The sequence below is a fragment of the Oxyura jamaicensis genome, chromosome 4 (genome assembly GCF_011077185.1).
Source record: "Oxyura jamaicensis isolate SHBP4307 breed ruddy duck chromosome 4, BPBGC_Ojam_1.0, whole genome shotgun sequence".
NCBI classification, from domain to species: Eukaryota; Metazoa; Chordata; class Aves; order Anseriformes; family Anatidae; genus Oxyura; species Oxyura jamaicensis.
The window spans coordinates 42006921-42022995 of NC_048896.1; the positions used below are offsets into that span (position 1 = coordinate 42006921).

At 37.2% G+C, this 16075-nt stretch overlaps 1 long non-coding RNA gene across 4 annotated transcripts in view; it reads left to right on the forward strand.

Moving 5' to 3' along the window:
* The window catches only part of LOC118166538, a 360867-nt gene that overhangs the window by 333515 nt on the left and 11277 nt on the right, over positions 1-16075 (forward strand). Inside the window, exon 1 of one of the 4 annotated variants that reach the window (XR_004750560.1) lies at positions 9510-10045. The exons of the other annotated variants lie outside the window; for them this stretch is intronic. This is a non-coding gene — a long non-coding RNA (uncharacterized LOC118166538). Of the gene's footprint in view, positions 1-9509; positions 10046-16075 lie in introns of those variants that run through there. 4 annotated transcript variants of the gene reach the window in all.

Genomic DNA, 16075 nt, shown 5'->3' on the forward strand with positions numbered 1-16075 from the left:
TTTCGTTGGTGATGGTGAAGGCAAATTAAATAATTTCTTAGGTAGTTTTCAGAAGCTCATCTTTTTGAGATATCATTTTGTAGTTCACAAATACTCATTTCTAAATTTTTATTTTAAAAGCACCTTGAAGAAAACTAAATTTAACCCGTGCTATCTTGCCTAATGCCAAAATGCCACTCTCACTGAGTGATATTAGATAGCCAGCACTCATACAAAATGTTCCTGGGATTGTATGTTCTCCTTCATTGGTTGGAGTCATGAATGGAAGAAAAACTTGTAAGCAATAAAGTCTTTGCCAGTGACCGCAAAATGTGGATTCTGATTTTGTTCTACTTCCTTCCATTTCTATTGACACCATTGTCAATAATCTTTGTAAAAACTATTTTTGTGCTTATTTAAATTTTTAATGTTCAGCTGATACAGCAAGCTTGTATACATTTCATCCTGATTTATATTACCAGAAGGATATGGCCTGTCCTTAGTTTGTTCTTTGCATTCATTTTCTTCTCTCTTTGTTTTGGAAACCTGTGAAACTGATTTTGATAAAAAGTCAGATTCCAACAAGATCTTTTGATACCAAATTGTCTTTATTTTATTGTAATAAATAAGAGTATAGTGTACAGTATTGCACAGTAGGTTCTGTTTATCCCTTTGGTGCAAATGCTTCTAGGATGAAGTTCAGACATCGTCATATGTTAGTGTTTTGTCATTTAGCATTGGAAATGTTTCAACTCTTGCTTTTGAAATACAATGAACAGAGATCATATTGCCTAGAATATGAGTGAGTAGAGGAGCTAGGCAAAATTGGGATGCCTATGTTCAAATATACAAAAAATAAATAAAGAATAAAAAAAAAACTCTTCTATTACATCTCTGAAAAAAAATCCTTGTTATCTTATCCTTGACCACTTCAAATTAAACTTCTGTTTATTAATCTTTAGAGCCTACTGATAGAAAGAGGCAACACCCACGAACAGTTGATACCTAAGTTGAAATGACCACTGATTGCCCTTCTTGTTTTCAATGACTGTTACAAGTGGTTCTTTTCTCTTTAAAGGCACTTACCCAAGCTTGTGACCACCAGATTGCAAGCTGATCCCACCAGAAAGAGTTAGCTCTCTCTGAAGCAGACTAGACATATCCATATGGAAGAACACTGGAGTAATGTCAGAACGTTTGCAGTACACCAGGAATTTATAAACTGAATATGTTGCTTTTTATGGCATGCCATGAAACGTTGATCAGAGCATGTGGAGATGTTTGCACACAAGCAGCTGGAGCAGTGTTGAATGGTATAGAGCAGTGTTGGCAGCTGTATCTGGCCTGATCTCATCTGTCTTGCCTGGGCAGGAATCTGTGGAGCAAGCTATTCCCAGATCTGCACCTTGATTTCATCTCAGAGTGAGCTAATTAGCTTGTTCCATCAGACAGCCCATAAGCAAACTGGAGTGTATTAAGCAGATGATGAACACACCAAGATGTGAATGCAAACTGAGCACTTATAGTATATGCATGTCCAAAACAGGCTCCAGAGCTGGAAATGAATTTGGATTTATTTTATTATTTTTAATAAGCTAAGTTTCCCTTACCTACTTACCTAATTTCTGAAGAGTTCTACTGAGTACATTTTATTACAGCTGTCTTCACAGGCCTTCACCCTATGAACTGGCTGGCTCAAAGGTGCCGTAATCCACAAAGATTAACCAGGTGGTTGAAAACAGCTAGGGAAGAATATCCAAGCTGGGGAGCTTTTCTTTATCATTGTTCTTAACACAGTTATTATTTGAAATGTATCCCTTTATATGATCAATAATTAATAGTGGAGGTTAAAAAATAAAAATCATGATACAAGGAGCCAGGGAGTAACAGCAAGTCTAACACATAATAGATCTATCTCAGTGAGTTTCTGTTTTCAAGATGGAAATGACAAAACTTTATGTGATAAGCTACAGTGATTTTCCTTGGCCTGTAAGAAAGATAAAATTCCAGGAAATATGCTTTTTAAGAGTAGCAAAATATTTGTAGGAACTTTTATTTTTTTATTTTATTTTTAATAAATAATAATAATAAAAAAGAATGCTTAGTGGCACCAAGGTAAAGTTTGAGATTACCTGGGGACTCTCAGGTAAAATGACAAGAATTTCTGCCACTGCAGAAACACAGATGGAATTGTGCACAATTCATAATGAATGATAATCCAGGAATTAAAGTGGAAGACCAAAAAGAGAATAAAGAAGATTATCTACTTTTAGTAAAAAGAAATACTACTCGAAGCAAAACTAACTGCAAAGAACAGAAAATACATGTAAGTGTGTAGAACTAAGCTCCTCAGAATTTCTTCATTTTATAAATATCCATTACACTTTCCATCTTCAGCTGGAGAAAGAACTGAAAAACAAAGTGCAAAAATGACAGTACTGCTAAACCATAATGACAGCCTGGCTTGTGTAAGGAAGAAACAAAGGGAGCAGAACTGCAGCAGTTTTCATTTTCTCTAAAGGAGATTAATCATGCCATATGAAATATCAAAGATTAAAGCAATAACTTGTATAGAGGATTTATACAATGCTCATCAGGTGTGATAATGTAAACCAAATGAGCTAATCTATTACAGCACTACAGTCATTCCTATTAGTAGCCACACGCCAGGGGAAGACTTGCCACACACTGCAGCCTGCAGCTATGTGCCTGATGAAGAAGGCTTTTACTACAAAACAGCAGCTTCTATCTCCTGTACATACTGCGACATACATATGAGAGACATTGTGACATACATGGAAGAGGCTTCATCTGCTTTATGAGCCATAAAAATATGTGATTAAATGTGATGCACTCTAAATGGGAGCAGTATCAGAATTCCAGCTGAAGAGTAATAGGATTAATCTCAAAAGCACATAAGGCAGTACTTTAGAATAATGTGAATCCCCTCTCTCAAACAGTTGTAACAAGTGTGCAGCTTTTGCTTGTTTCCATCATATCTACTTAGCCTATTCTGCAAATATTTGATTTATTCCTATAGTTGTAAAATAAATGAATGAATTTATTGCTGCTGTTTGGGTCACCTACAAATAAATTGGCATGGCTTACTTTCTAGTGAACTGCTTTAGCAAGCATATCACTCACGCAAAAATTTTGTTAGGGTTCTTGGCTTTTGTAAGTCACAAAAATAGTGGTGGAATAAAAATAAATAATACAACCACAACAGCAACAAATCAAATCTAAGAAACTGTGGTAGTGAAGTACAAGGCTCTGAGATAAAAAAGTTAATTTCCTATGAAATATACCTCAACGTTTTGATTATTAATTGCCATCTTTTGTTTTTTAATACTTGGGTGCCCTAAAAACATGATAAATGAGAGTGTGAATGGGCTTGTGACAGAAATTAGATGGAGCCTATTTCTTGCTTTGTTTTTGGTAACATACATCAGGGGAAAGACCATGGATTCAGAGAAGACTTTCCCTATTTAAGGAACTGGGGATCAGCTTAGAGAATTTAGAGCAATCGAAACCCTTTGCGTGAAAAGATACTTACTAGTTAGTAAGACAAAGCCATAAAGACTAATCCTTGCTTAATGAAGAAATCAAATTTTATGGGAGATTGTTTTCTGTTATAACAAATACACCTTTTTATAAAACCTCAGTGCTATTTTCTCTAATCTTTACTGGGGTTAAATGCATTATGGCAGAGTTAATAGTGTTTTCTGTAGTGATATATTATCTGAAGTAGTTGGTTTAATTATAAATTCCATCCTTTTTAGTGGAAAATTTCATCTTCCCCATCTTCCTTTTTGCTTCTCCTGCAGTTGTGAGTTGATAATACTATCTAATGATACTGGCAATTGTTTCTGTTTCACTTAGGAATAAGGCTTGAAATAATTGATTTTAATATGTAATATGAACCCTAAATTGACTTTAGTTGTATCATATAACATTTAGTTGCCTCTAAATGTTTCTAAGTTTCATTTAAACATGGAGTTGTAAATACACAGGTATGTGCTCTTCTCTTATTTGGCTTGTTAACTTTCTTCAAAAGGAAAAGAAAAAAAAAAAGTTTGGATGACAGCTAGGATAACAAAAAGCATTAAAAGCCAGCAATCCTATCTCAGCTTTTTATCCTCCATTTAAAATCAGATTTATTGTGAGAGTTGTCTATTCTGAATGGTTTACATTAATTTGGCACACAGGCTACATTACACACTTCTCCCTCTGGGATTTGTGTTTATATTGTAAGCATTACTTCTTTCAAGCTTGTATTTGTTGTATTGTATTGTATTTTGTGTGTCCATAATACAGAATAATGTGGACTATAACGTGACCTTTCTCTTTTTTCTATTATAACACACCAAATACTTTTTCACCGTCTGCCTAAAATGCATAAAAAGACTGGATTGGCATTTATTTCAGCATGGTTATATGGAACTATGGGATACTGTCTTTGGCACAGTGTGCTTGACACTTTAAGCTGATATGTGTTAGGACATCGTAAAGCTTTATCCCAGAAGAGGTATTAATTTATCTCACGTGGCATCCTTGGGATTTGTGTTTAATGTACACAAGGATCTATTCTGAAGGCTATAAGGCAGTTTTGGTAGCAATCAGCAGAGATCTGTGGAATGGCACAAAGCCACAGTTAAGCCAAGGCAGTGCCTTGAATCAAACCATTGTTTTGCAAGGGGCTAATTGAAGGGTCCTTTGGTGTGGCTGAATACCTTTGGTGAAATATAGCATTGGTGGCTTGGAACCGACTTGTCTTATTCTGTGTAAAATTAAACATTCTACATCTAAAACAGAACTGCAGTCAAACTCAGGAGAGCAAAACAGAGAAAGCTAAGCTGATAGTTTGTGTTCATAGGTAAGTGACTTCTAATTCAATTGTTGAGTATCCACGTATGCAAGGTGTGTGTGTGTGGGGGGGGGGGGAGAGCGGGGAATAAATATAAATGTTCAGTTCAGAAAAGTGCTAAACCTTTAAAAATAGTACCCAGCCATAAATCATATGTGCTGCAGTGTTCCCTGCAATGTTGCAGAGAACAGACTGGAGAAATAGTCAGTGAAATCCAGCTGTTAAAAGTGGTTGCTAAAGCATATAGCAATGTAGCCACTGGGATCAATTTTTATCATGCACAGCAATTCAAAGATATTCAATAAGTCATTAACAAGATTAATGAACTCTAATAAAAAATGCAGGCTCCTGTTCCATATTTTATTTAGCTTACTGTAACTTAAAATTGCATTTTATGATTTTATTAAAGATATTACTTAATTTTTCTCAAATTGGTCATTTTATTTAAGTTAAAATATATGAAATAGATTTTTTTCCACAGAGAAATAGTATTTTTTTTTTTTTAAAAAAAAAAAAAAGACTTTATATAGTAAAGTACCTTTATACCATAAGTAGATATCTAATCAATAGGCTCAGGTCTGCTCTATTATAGTAGCATAAGGCTTAGAGCGAGACTTTGAGACTGGGTGAGTGCATAATTGCACGACTTAACTGTGTGCCTCAAGTGTAAGGTTATAAGTGTTATATCCGAATCATATATCACGTAGTGAAGATTATTTCTTTTGGTGACTTATATGTTGGTGGAGCCCTGCTATAAATCTCTATCTAATTGCTCTCAGCCCTCCTGCTCAAGAGGAAAGTGTTGCCTTTGCAGGGGCTGCTTCATTCATTCCCATATTCGGACCTTCAGTAAGAGAGGCTTGAAGCCGTTTGCTCTGCTATGGGAGCAGCCCATTGTGTGGGCTTGGATTAGAAGTCTGCTGCAGCCTTCAAGCTGCCTTAGCACAAATGTGAGGGGTGAGCAGTGTGCTGTGAGGGATGGCAGGACCTGGCACAGGGATCTGTGTTTCTTGTTCATGTCCTGAGGACATTAAAGCCTGTGGGGGACTGGGAGGTGGGGTATTACGTAGGAGGCTGTTCTTGAAACTAGGTGCATTCTCATATGGAGAACCAGCTTTCCACTGAAGGCAAACCAGCCTAATGAGGCCTTCAGTACAGCTTGTCCAGGTGATACTATACGACTTACAGGATCACATTTGTTGCTCTTGCTGATAGTTGTGAGATTCCTAAGTTGGTTAATGGAAAGTGACTCAGAGAAACAAGTTATTCTTTGCCAGTGATTAAGACTGAGAGATAGTTAACCGTCTTCCTGCATCTGTGTTATCCCTGGCATTACTCCTCCGCATCTAATCTATTTCTTTAGAGTATTTCACCTGGTCTAAACAATTTGGGGTTTGTGTAGCATCTGAGAAGTTGTTTGTCTTTCATGTCCTGCTACTTAGTGCTCTTCCACAGCAAAGTTTCTATCAGAGATTTATTGTAGCCCCACTCATTTCACATACCTTTGTAGTATGCTATCTCTGAAGAATAGAATTCTTCAAACAAACAAACAGAAAACAACTAAGCACTAGTAAGTAAAACTTGGTGGGACGTTGGCCACTCTTTCAAAACATAGTTTTCAATTACTGTGCTGGGAGTCTGTGACATTCACTTGACACATCCTTTGATGTTCCTCTGTGATTCTTCTGAGCAAATTTGCCCTAGAGAAACTGGTCACAACACGTTTAGCCACCATTTTTTTTTCTCCTTTTGTGCAAGTTTTACTTAATAACTACCTCAAGTCTTCCATTATAAAGCTTTGCTCTGGAGACCAGATCTAAGTGCATTTTTATGATTTAAAAGTTAATTTAAAGGACATATAGCTTGTTATACGTTACAAAGCTTATTTTTGATTCTTAGGTCCTGGATTGATTGGTTTAATAACATTTCTTAATAAAGTAAACAAAGCATTTTATTTCTGTGGGCTCATGGGATGGCAAGTTGGAAGTTTCACTTTATAACTTGGTGGCTTTGACTTAGCAAAGGATATTACAGAGTGCAATGCCATGTAACTGCTCTATATGTACAACTCTTATTTGAAAAATGTCTCCATAACATTTGAAAATGCATATATTTGCAGAGTATAAATGAGCTTTCACATTCAGATATCATGTGCAATTTGGGTATTTTTTTAGAGCAGATTTCTTCTATGTCCAGTGTTTTGTCCATAAGTTTTGTGGTCCTGAGTTACTATTCCCAGAAAACAATCTTACTGGGAGGAGATTCAGTGAGATCTTCAGTTATGATTTAACTGTTTTCTTAGTAAAATCTTGTGTGCTCTCTGCTCCCTCCTCAACCCTCTCCCAGTCTTATCTTTTCAACATAGACTTACATTGTTCATCTCAATTCCATTCCATTTACTTGCCTTACATGGGAGAAGTGAGAATTGCTGCAATATTTTAAATATTATGATGGCCGATTTGAAAAAGTACTGATTTTTACCAAGTGTTAATTTATTGTATTCTTCTCAGAAAACCTCCAGAAAAGCTGCTATTTTATGGATTCCAAGAAGGTTTTTGAGAGTTGAGAAATGTGAGAAGTGACCTATAAACTATAACTGATTTTGGATCTTAAACCTCATTTGTTTTCAGCTGAATACATGCTTTCAAATATAATGAGACTCTGAAAATCTCTTGTCTACTTGAAATGTGAACATGAGAGATGTGTATTTGATCTTACTGAGAAACTGTGAAATAAGTTTTGTAGTGAGAAACAACTATCCCTCTCTATTTAACAAATGCCATCTAATATAATAGAGTCCTCTAAGGTTTCACAGGTACACAATGAGGTACAGAAATATTTTTCTAAAAGTATTATCTTCTTGTATTTTTCAAATCTATGTGAATGTAGAGGGCATCAGTTCCTTGTGGTATTTTGAAGTAGTCTACAGACAGCAAACCTGCAAAATAAAATATGGAGGGTAATAAACAAGGAGAACACTTCTGAAGGAAGACAAAAAGAACACACATAGGCCTACTTTGCTGAGGCAGGCAATAAGTCTGGCTCTGATTTTCATTTATGGCAAAGCCAGCCATGCTTTCTCATTGTTATGAATTTCTGGAGTTCATACTTTCATACTCTCTGTGTATAAGAGGCTCATGGGATAGGGAAAAAATTCACTTGAAATGTGAAAAACAAGAAACATACTTCTTTATACCTTATCTTTGCAGATATATCAAATTTTGTAATTACAAGATTCAGGAAAAATGTTTTATATTTTCCCAAGCTACTAGCAAGCAATGAAGTTAAAATATATAACCAGAATGGTTCTAAATAGGCACAGGTAAACATACAGTCTTAGTTGATTCTCACCATGATCACGCATCTTAGGGAAGAAAAGGTTCTATATTTTTGAAAATGAAATGGTTCTCAAATAGTTTTCTGGTCTGAGAACAGAAATCATTAAGAGTTTTTCTGTCATTTGGAGAAAGATTCACTTTTAGGAGTCACTCTCTTTGGATCCTGTGGAAGGACTGTGAAGGATCCAGATACAAGCTAAATTTGAGAATTCAAAATGCAGAAACAAACAAGTAAATAGAAATGAATAAGAAAAATGAAAACCCAAGTTAAAAAACAAACAAAAAAAAAAATCATTTTATATATGTATGTTCTAGCTGTTTGAGATCAAGCCCATAATATCTATTATTTGCAGAACTTTCCCAAACAACAGTTTATTTCTGTTAAAATGTCTCCAAAAATACACCTAGAATCAATGAACAATATAAATTGTTCATTGTACCTATGTAAATGTTAAATGATTTCTAGTCTCAGTTTAGCCACCTCATATATGCCTCTCCTACCAAAGGTGTAGAAGCTTTTTAGAGTGAAAATAACTGTCCTTCCTCCCTACTTCCTTCCCGATTAAAGCTGCTCCTCTGCTGGCCTGAAAATGTTGTCCCAGGGGAGATGATCACTTTGCCTTCTCATTTCTGCTGTGCAAAAAGTTGAATACACAGGGGCATATACTAACAGCAGAGTAATGCCACAAGTCTTGGAAGAATGGTTGTTTTGTTTATAATTTATTCATCAAAAAGGTCAGCTCAGACACACAACATCTGTTTTCCACCATGGTTCTGATTTTACCAAATAATTTTGTATGCTGCTCAAGGTTTCAGTAGGAAGACAAGATTAATTACATGTTTCAGGAGACTTTCAAAAATAATCTGAAATACTGTTGCAGTTATAAGCACATAGCAAAATCATTCCAGGTAAGATTCAGTTAGGTGTCTTATAGGGAGAAGCTTGGGAAGAGAAACTGTGAAATGAGAAAACATCTAGTTTGAAGGAGAACCATAATGGGATAGGATTTATACAGTTACTAAGTTGGAGAATTGAGCCTTCAGTAGGAGAAGGATACAAAGTGGGCCTGTAGCCTAAAAATGTATTAGTTAATATTTATAATGTGCATTCATCTTTCTCTATTTCCTCTTTATGTGCTTAACATCAGAGTTGGCTGGACCCATATCAAGTCAAAATGATACAAGTCATTTATACAAAGCAAAGTGATTAATGTCTATCGAGGTAATTGGAAGGTTTTTTTTTATTGTTTTTTTTTTTTTATTTTATTTTACAGTGCTGTTTTATGTAGAGCATATATGCATGGTACATAATGTACTCTACTAACAACACAGATATAGATGTTTTATTGATCTCCTTCTGTTCCACTTCACTAACTGGAACTATTTTCAGGGAGGCATAGCAGCAGGATAATCAAGTATGCATTTAATGCTAAGATTGCATGTAGCTATCTGGAGAAGCTAGGTCTAATGAATTCCAAAAAATAGCAGACTTGAAAAATTATGCTGAAGAGAGGAAGATCATGTGAAAAAAATGTTTTGAGCTAGTGAGGTTAAAATGATTTAAAGCACAATGGGGACCTAAAAAATGGCAAACTGTTATCTGAAATCTGAAAACAAGAGTTGTCTGTTCTAACCCATATATATGCTTTTGATAACATTCACCCAAACTTTTTGCTTTGCAAAAATTAAAGCAAGGAGAGAAAATTATTAAGTAGAAATCATGAGAAAAAAAAGTGGCTTTTGTCTGTATATATTTTCAACATTTTTTTTTTTTCTACTGACACTATGGGTTATATAAAAATATAACTCCTTGGTAAATACTGAAAAACATAAAATGCTTGAACTGGCTTGAAACACCAAAAATGTAAGTATAATCTGATTCATTATTAAATAAAAACTTTAGAGTTATATTTTCTATGTATACAGAGTCAAGGTTGGTATAACTCATACTAAAATAATTGAGAAAGCCATGTCTTTATGTACGAGAGTATACATGTTATCCAAATGAATTCAATTAAATGCATATCAAGAGTCAGTCTCTCAAACATCAGGAAGTATCTGTTATTAGCTATATGAGAACATTCTTAATTTATCTCCATGTGTACTTTGGCAATATTAATTACATGGCTGCATTATTTTTTTCCATATAAGATATAAATACACAGTAATTTTACAATAAATTCAAATGTACAAAGGGGAATTAAACTAGTTAAATGAGCAAGAGAATGCAAAGACAATTCTGAATGCTTTACTCAATAAGTGGCTTCATTCTAATATCAAAATCAGCTGTGACATTTTTTTATTTTTATTTTAAATCCATGAAAATGCATTAATTAAATTCACAGTACATACTATATGCCAAAGTGTTAATAAAACACTGTGAAGAGAAAGGAATCCATTAAACTGGACTCATTAAAATTACCAATAGTGAAATGAAATACATTGTAGTCCATTAATATTTTTACTGATGATCTGGATGAGGGGATTGAGTGCACCCTCAGTAAATTTGCAGATGACACCAAGTTAGGTGCGTGTGTCGATCTGCTCGAGGGTAGGAAGGCTCTGAAGGAGGATCTGGATAGGTTGGACCAATGGGCCGAGGCCAACTGCATGAAGTTCAACAAGGCCAAGTGTCAGGTCCTGCACCTGTGGCACAACAACCCCAAGCAGCGCTACAGGCTGGGAGATGAGTGGTTAGAAAGCTGCCTGTCAGAGAAGGACCTGGGAGTAGTGGTTGACAGTCAGCTGAATATGAGCCAGCAGTGTGCTCAGGTGGCCAAGGAGGCCAGCAGCATCCTGGCTTGTATAAGAAGCACTGTGGCCAGCTGGACTAAGGAAGTGATTGTCCCCCTGTACTCGGCTCTGGTGAGGCTGCACCTCGAGTGTTGTGTTCAGTCTGGGGCCCCTCACTACAGGAAGGACATGGAGGTGCTCGAGCGAGTCCAGAGAAGGGCAACGAAGCTGGTGAGGGGTTCGGAGAACAAGTCTTATGAGGAGCAGCTGAGAAAGCTGGGATTGTTCAGCCTGGAGAAGAGGAGGCTCAGGGGCAACCTTATCACACTTTACAGGTACCTGAAAGGAGGCTGTAGCGAGGTGGGAGTTGGTCTATTCTCCCACGTGCCTGGTGACGGAACGAGGGGGAATGGGCTAAAGTTGCGCCAGGGGAGGTTTAGGTTGGATATTAGGAAGAACTTCTTTCCTGAACGGGTTGTTAGTCACTGGAATAGGCTGCCCAGAGACGTGGTTGAGTCACCACCCCTGGAGGTCTTTAAAAGACGTTTAGATGTAGAGCTTAGTGATATGGTGTAGTGGAGGACTTGTTAGTGTTAGGTCAGAGATTGGACCAGATGATCTTGGAGGTCTCTTCCAACCTAGACTATTGTGTGATTCTGTGATTACGTCTCTTACTATCACATCATGGAAGCCGTGAATATAAATATGCCTAAAGAATCCCATTATTTTACAATATATCAGTTTCTGAGAAGAATTTTTACCTACATTTTACAGCAGTGTAGGTTCAAAGTCTGAAGTCCCACTGGAGCTAAGATATAAATCAAGATCTCCATGTTCCAGGTTAGTGTCTGGAGCATAAAACTTTATAGGTTTATAGGGAGACTTTTAGTCTAAATAGGAGAGAAAATAAAGGCCTTCTTGATTTTAAGGGCATCTGTTATATTTTAAATCCTTCATTGTAAACTATGCCATAATTTCAAAAATCCTTAGAAAGATGGTGGTCTTAAAATTACATCTGAAGTCTGCTATATTGGATTTCAATGAAATGAATGCAGTGGTGAAGTATTTACAACTACTGGGGTTATACTGGGCCTGGGACACAAGATAGTTAAGTCCAAGTCTAACATAATAAATAGTTCTGGTTAGGTCATCTGAACTATATTTATGTTGAAAGTAAATACAGATTGAGATATTAAGTAGGAATGCTAGTTTCAAATTTTACTTATCCAATGTCATTCTTTAAACATTTTAAGTAGTATGATATTGTGAATTACTAATTTTAATTGCTTTCTTTGCAGTGACATTTATGTAGCTTTTTAGAGATTAGAAGATAATTAATTAAGGGGTCTTATAAAAAGGATGGAGAAGGACTCTTTACTCAGGTAGGTAATGATAGAATGAGGAATAGTCTTAAACTAAAAGAAGATAGACTTAGATTAGACATTAGGAAGAAATTCTTCACTGTATGGGTAGTGAGGCACTGGAACAGGTTACCCAGAGAAGTTGTGGATACCCCATTCCTGGAGGTGTTCAAGACCAGGTTGGATGGGGCCTTGAGCAACCTAATTTAGTGGGTGTCATCCCTACCTATTGCATGGGGATTGGAAATATATGTTCTTTAAGGTTCCTTCCAACCCAAGCCATTCTATGATTCTATGGTTATGCAAAGTATAAAAAAATATAACAGGAACAAATTTGTGCATAATCTTAGTGTGAGAGCAGTTTTTAAGTCTTGCAAAGACATTTTCTTGTTAGCCTTTGAGTACCCAAGTTTAGAATATTAGGAATGTCCACTGAATTAGTTCTTCACTTCTTTCCACTTGCTGTCATTTGATGAAGGAGTAATTCCAAGACCTAAGAGCATTACAGTGAGCTCCAGCCTGACATTTTAACCAAGATCCGCACCTTCGGGATTTACTGCTCCACCTGGACTCTTACAAGTTCATGGGACCTGATGGGATTCATTCCAGAGTACTCAGAGAGCTGGGTGATGTCATTCTGGGTCCTGTCTCAATTATTTTGCAATGGTCTTAGGAATCCAGAAAAGTCCCAGGTGACTGGAATCTGGCAAATGTGGTCCCAGTTTTCAAGAAGGGCAAAAAGGAAGGTCGTGGCAATTGCAGGGTTCAGTCACACTTCAGCGCCTGGTAAAATTATGGAGGTTATTCTGGGAGTTACTGAAAAACATCTACAGAACAATGCAGCTATTAGAGCCAACATGGTTTCACTAGGGGAAGGTCCTAATAAACTTAATATTCTTGTATGACAAGATCAGCCAGCTAGTTGACCAAAAGATGCCAGTCAATGTAACCTTTCTGGATTTCAGTTAAGCTTTTGATACTGTCTCTCACAGTATCCTTCTGAACAAAATGACCAGAATAATGACGAGTTAGATAAAAGCATAATAAGATGGCTGTATGATTGCCTAATGGGTTAGGCCCAGAGGGTTCTTGTAAATGGAGTTATATCAGGCTGTTGAGCTGTCAATAGTGGGGTTCCCCAGGGCTCCATTTTAGGACTCTTCAATGTTTTGGATGAAAGACTTGAAGATTTTTTGAGGAAGTTCGCAGATGATACCAAATTGGGTTGGAGTTGTTGACTCCATCGCGGGTGGTGAGACCTTGCAGAGAGATTTGACAAATTAGAGAGCTGGGTAATCACCAACAATCTGAAGTTTAACAAGAGCAAGTGTTGGATTCTGCACCTGGGAAGGGGCAACCCTGATTATACATACAGACTTTGGGAGAAGATGGTAGAGAACAGCCCCACAGAAAGGGATTTGAGTGTTTTGTTTGACAGCAAGCTGAACATGAGCCAGCAGTGTGCCTTGGAAAGCCAGGAGGGCTAACCATACCCTGGGGTGCATCAAGAAAAACTTTTCTAGTCAGATGAAGGAAGTGATTGTCCCACTCTACTCTGCGCTGGTGCAGCCTCACCTTGAGTACTGTGTACAGTTATGGGCACCACAGTGTAAGAAAGACAAAGCTTTAGAGAGTGTCCAAAGGCAGGCAATGAAGATGGTAAAGAATCTAGAGGGAAAGATGTATGAGGGGGATGATGACTGAAATCACTTGGATTGTACAGCCTGGATAAGAGGATACTGAGGAGAGAACTGAGGAGAGACCTCATCATGGTCTACAACTTCCTCACAAGGAGAGCACAGGGGCAGGTGCTGAGCTCTTCTCTCTGGTGGTCACCGATAAGACCCAAGGGAACAGCTTGAAGCTATGATGGGGAGGTTCAGACTGGACATCAGGAAAAGGTTCTTCACCAAGAGGGTGATAGAGCACTAGAACAGGCTCCTCAGGGAAGTGGTTGCAGCACTGAGCCTGCTGGAGTTAAAGAAGTGTTTGGACAGTGCTCTCAGACACATGGCCTGTTTTTTGGGTGGTCATCTGGGGATCCTGGAGCTGAGCTCAATGACCCTTGTGGGTCTCTTCCAACTAAGAGATTCTATGATTCTATGATCTTCTTGACCCATTTGTAGCTCCAGCCATGAGGGTTCATACACTTCTGTGAACCTACCCAACTTTATTCAGAAGTGGACCATCCTGAAATTGCATATTTATTTACTTATTTATTTAGGAGTGGTCAGTGTCTCAAAGTTGTACTCCTCTAGCTATTTTTATTTCCTCAGCTAGAGACAAGAACACCAGGCAGATCTGTCTAGAATAATGTACATAAGATGCTATTTCTTCCTGGTCATTTTTATCCACTGACATATTTTGAAACTAATCTTACATAAATCTCTAATTACAGCTGACACCAATATTTAATTAGCTGGTGAATTATTTAGTCTTTGAAGATATGGAGCTGGCACCGGTGAGCCATTTAAATCAGGCACAGCACAAGAGGGATGTGGAGTTCCTGGAATGGGTCCAGAGGAGGGCCACTAAGATGATGAGATGGCTGGAGCACTTCTCCTATGCAGAAAGGTTGAGAGAACTGGGCTTGTTTAGCTTGGAGAAGAGAAGGCTCATTGCGGCCTTCCAGTACTTGAAGGGAGTGTATAAACAGGAGGGGGAATGCTTGTCTGTGTGTATTGATAGTGATAGGACAAGGGGAAATGATTTTAAACTAAGACAGGAGATTTAGGTTAGATAGTAGGAGAGTTTTTCACTCAGAGGGTGGTGAGACACTGGTTGTCCAGAAAGGTTGTGGGTGCCCCATCCCTGGAGGCATTCAAGGCCAGGCTGGAAGCAGCTCTGGGCAGCCTGCTCTAGTGGTTGGCAACCCTGCCCAGAGCAGGTGGGTTGACACTAGATGATCTTTAAGGTCCTTTTCAACCCAGGCCATTCTATGATTCTATGATACTTTTGGTAGGTGTAGTACTAAGTGCATTTTTCAGTTTGTGACTAATTTTCATCAATATAAATAAATAAATAAATAGTTTTAAATAAACACTTCAAATTTTGGAAAGTCAAAGACAAAATTTATTCAGCATCTTCCTCAGTATGACTCAGACAAAAAGGATGTAATTTGAGAGTGGACTTGTATCCTAGAAATATAAGGCCTGCAGGTATCTGGCGAGAGAGGACAGCTGGAAAAAAAAAAAAACCCTCTCATGGATGAATTGTACTAGTGAGCAGCAGGATTCTTTGATACTGAGCACTATTACAGCATTGAGTGGGCACAAATGAAAAGTTTCCACAGGAATAAATTCAGCAATTTTGAGACTGGAAAAGCATTTGCCTGAAATATCTTACTTTTCTTTTAGGATAATATAAATTAAAGACACCATGACATCTGGTCAAGGAAAAGAGTTGAGACCAATTACCCCAAATTCTTGTAATAGGAACTTTGAAAACTGGTAAGAAAAGTATGGGAAAGTATTTTAACTGTGTAGGACGTAAATATGTTTTTAAATGCTTTTTTAAGCATTGGATTTTGCACAAGACTTGATATAGTCTCATTGATGCATGGAAAAGTCAATGGTGTTTTCCTGCTATTGGGTACTGTTCCTGGATTACTGGTGGAGGAATTTTCTTTAGTAGTTTACATGATTTAGTAGTTTACATGATTTACAAAATTTGCTCTAAAACCTGTGTTCTGATAAAGCCTCTTGTAGAATAATGTATAATATTCAATACCACATCACTACTTCCAAGTTTAAAACATGCCACTGTTTTAATGGGTACATGTTTTGAATGTATCCAAGTAT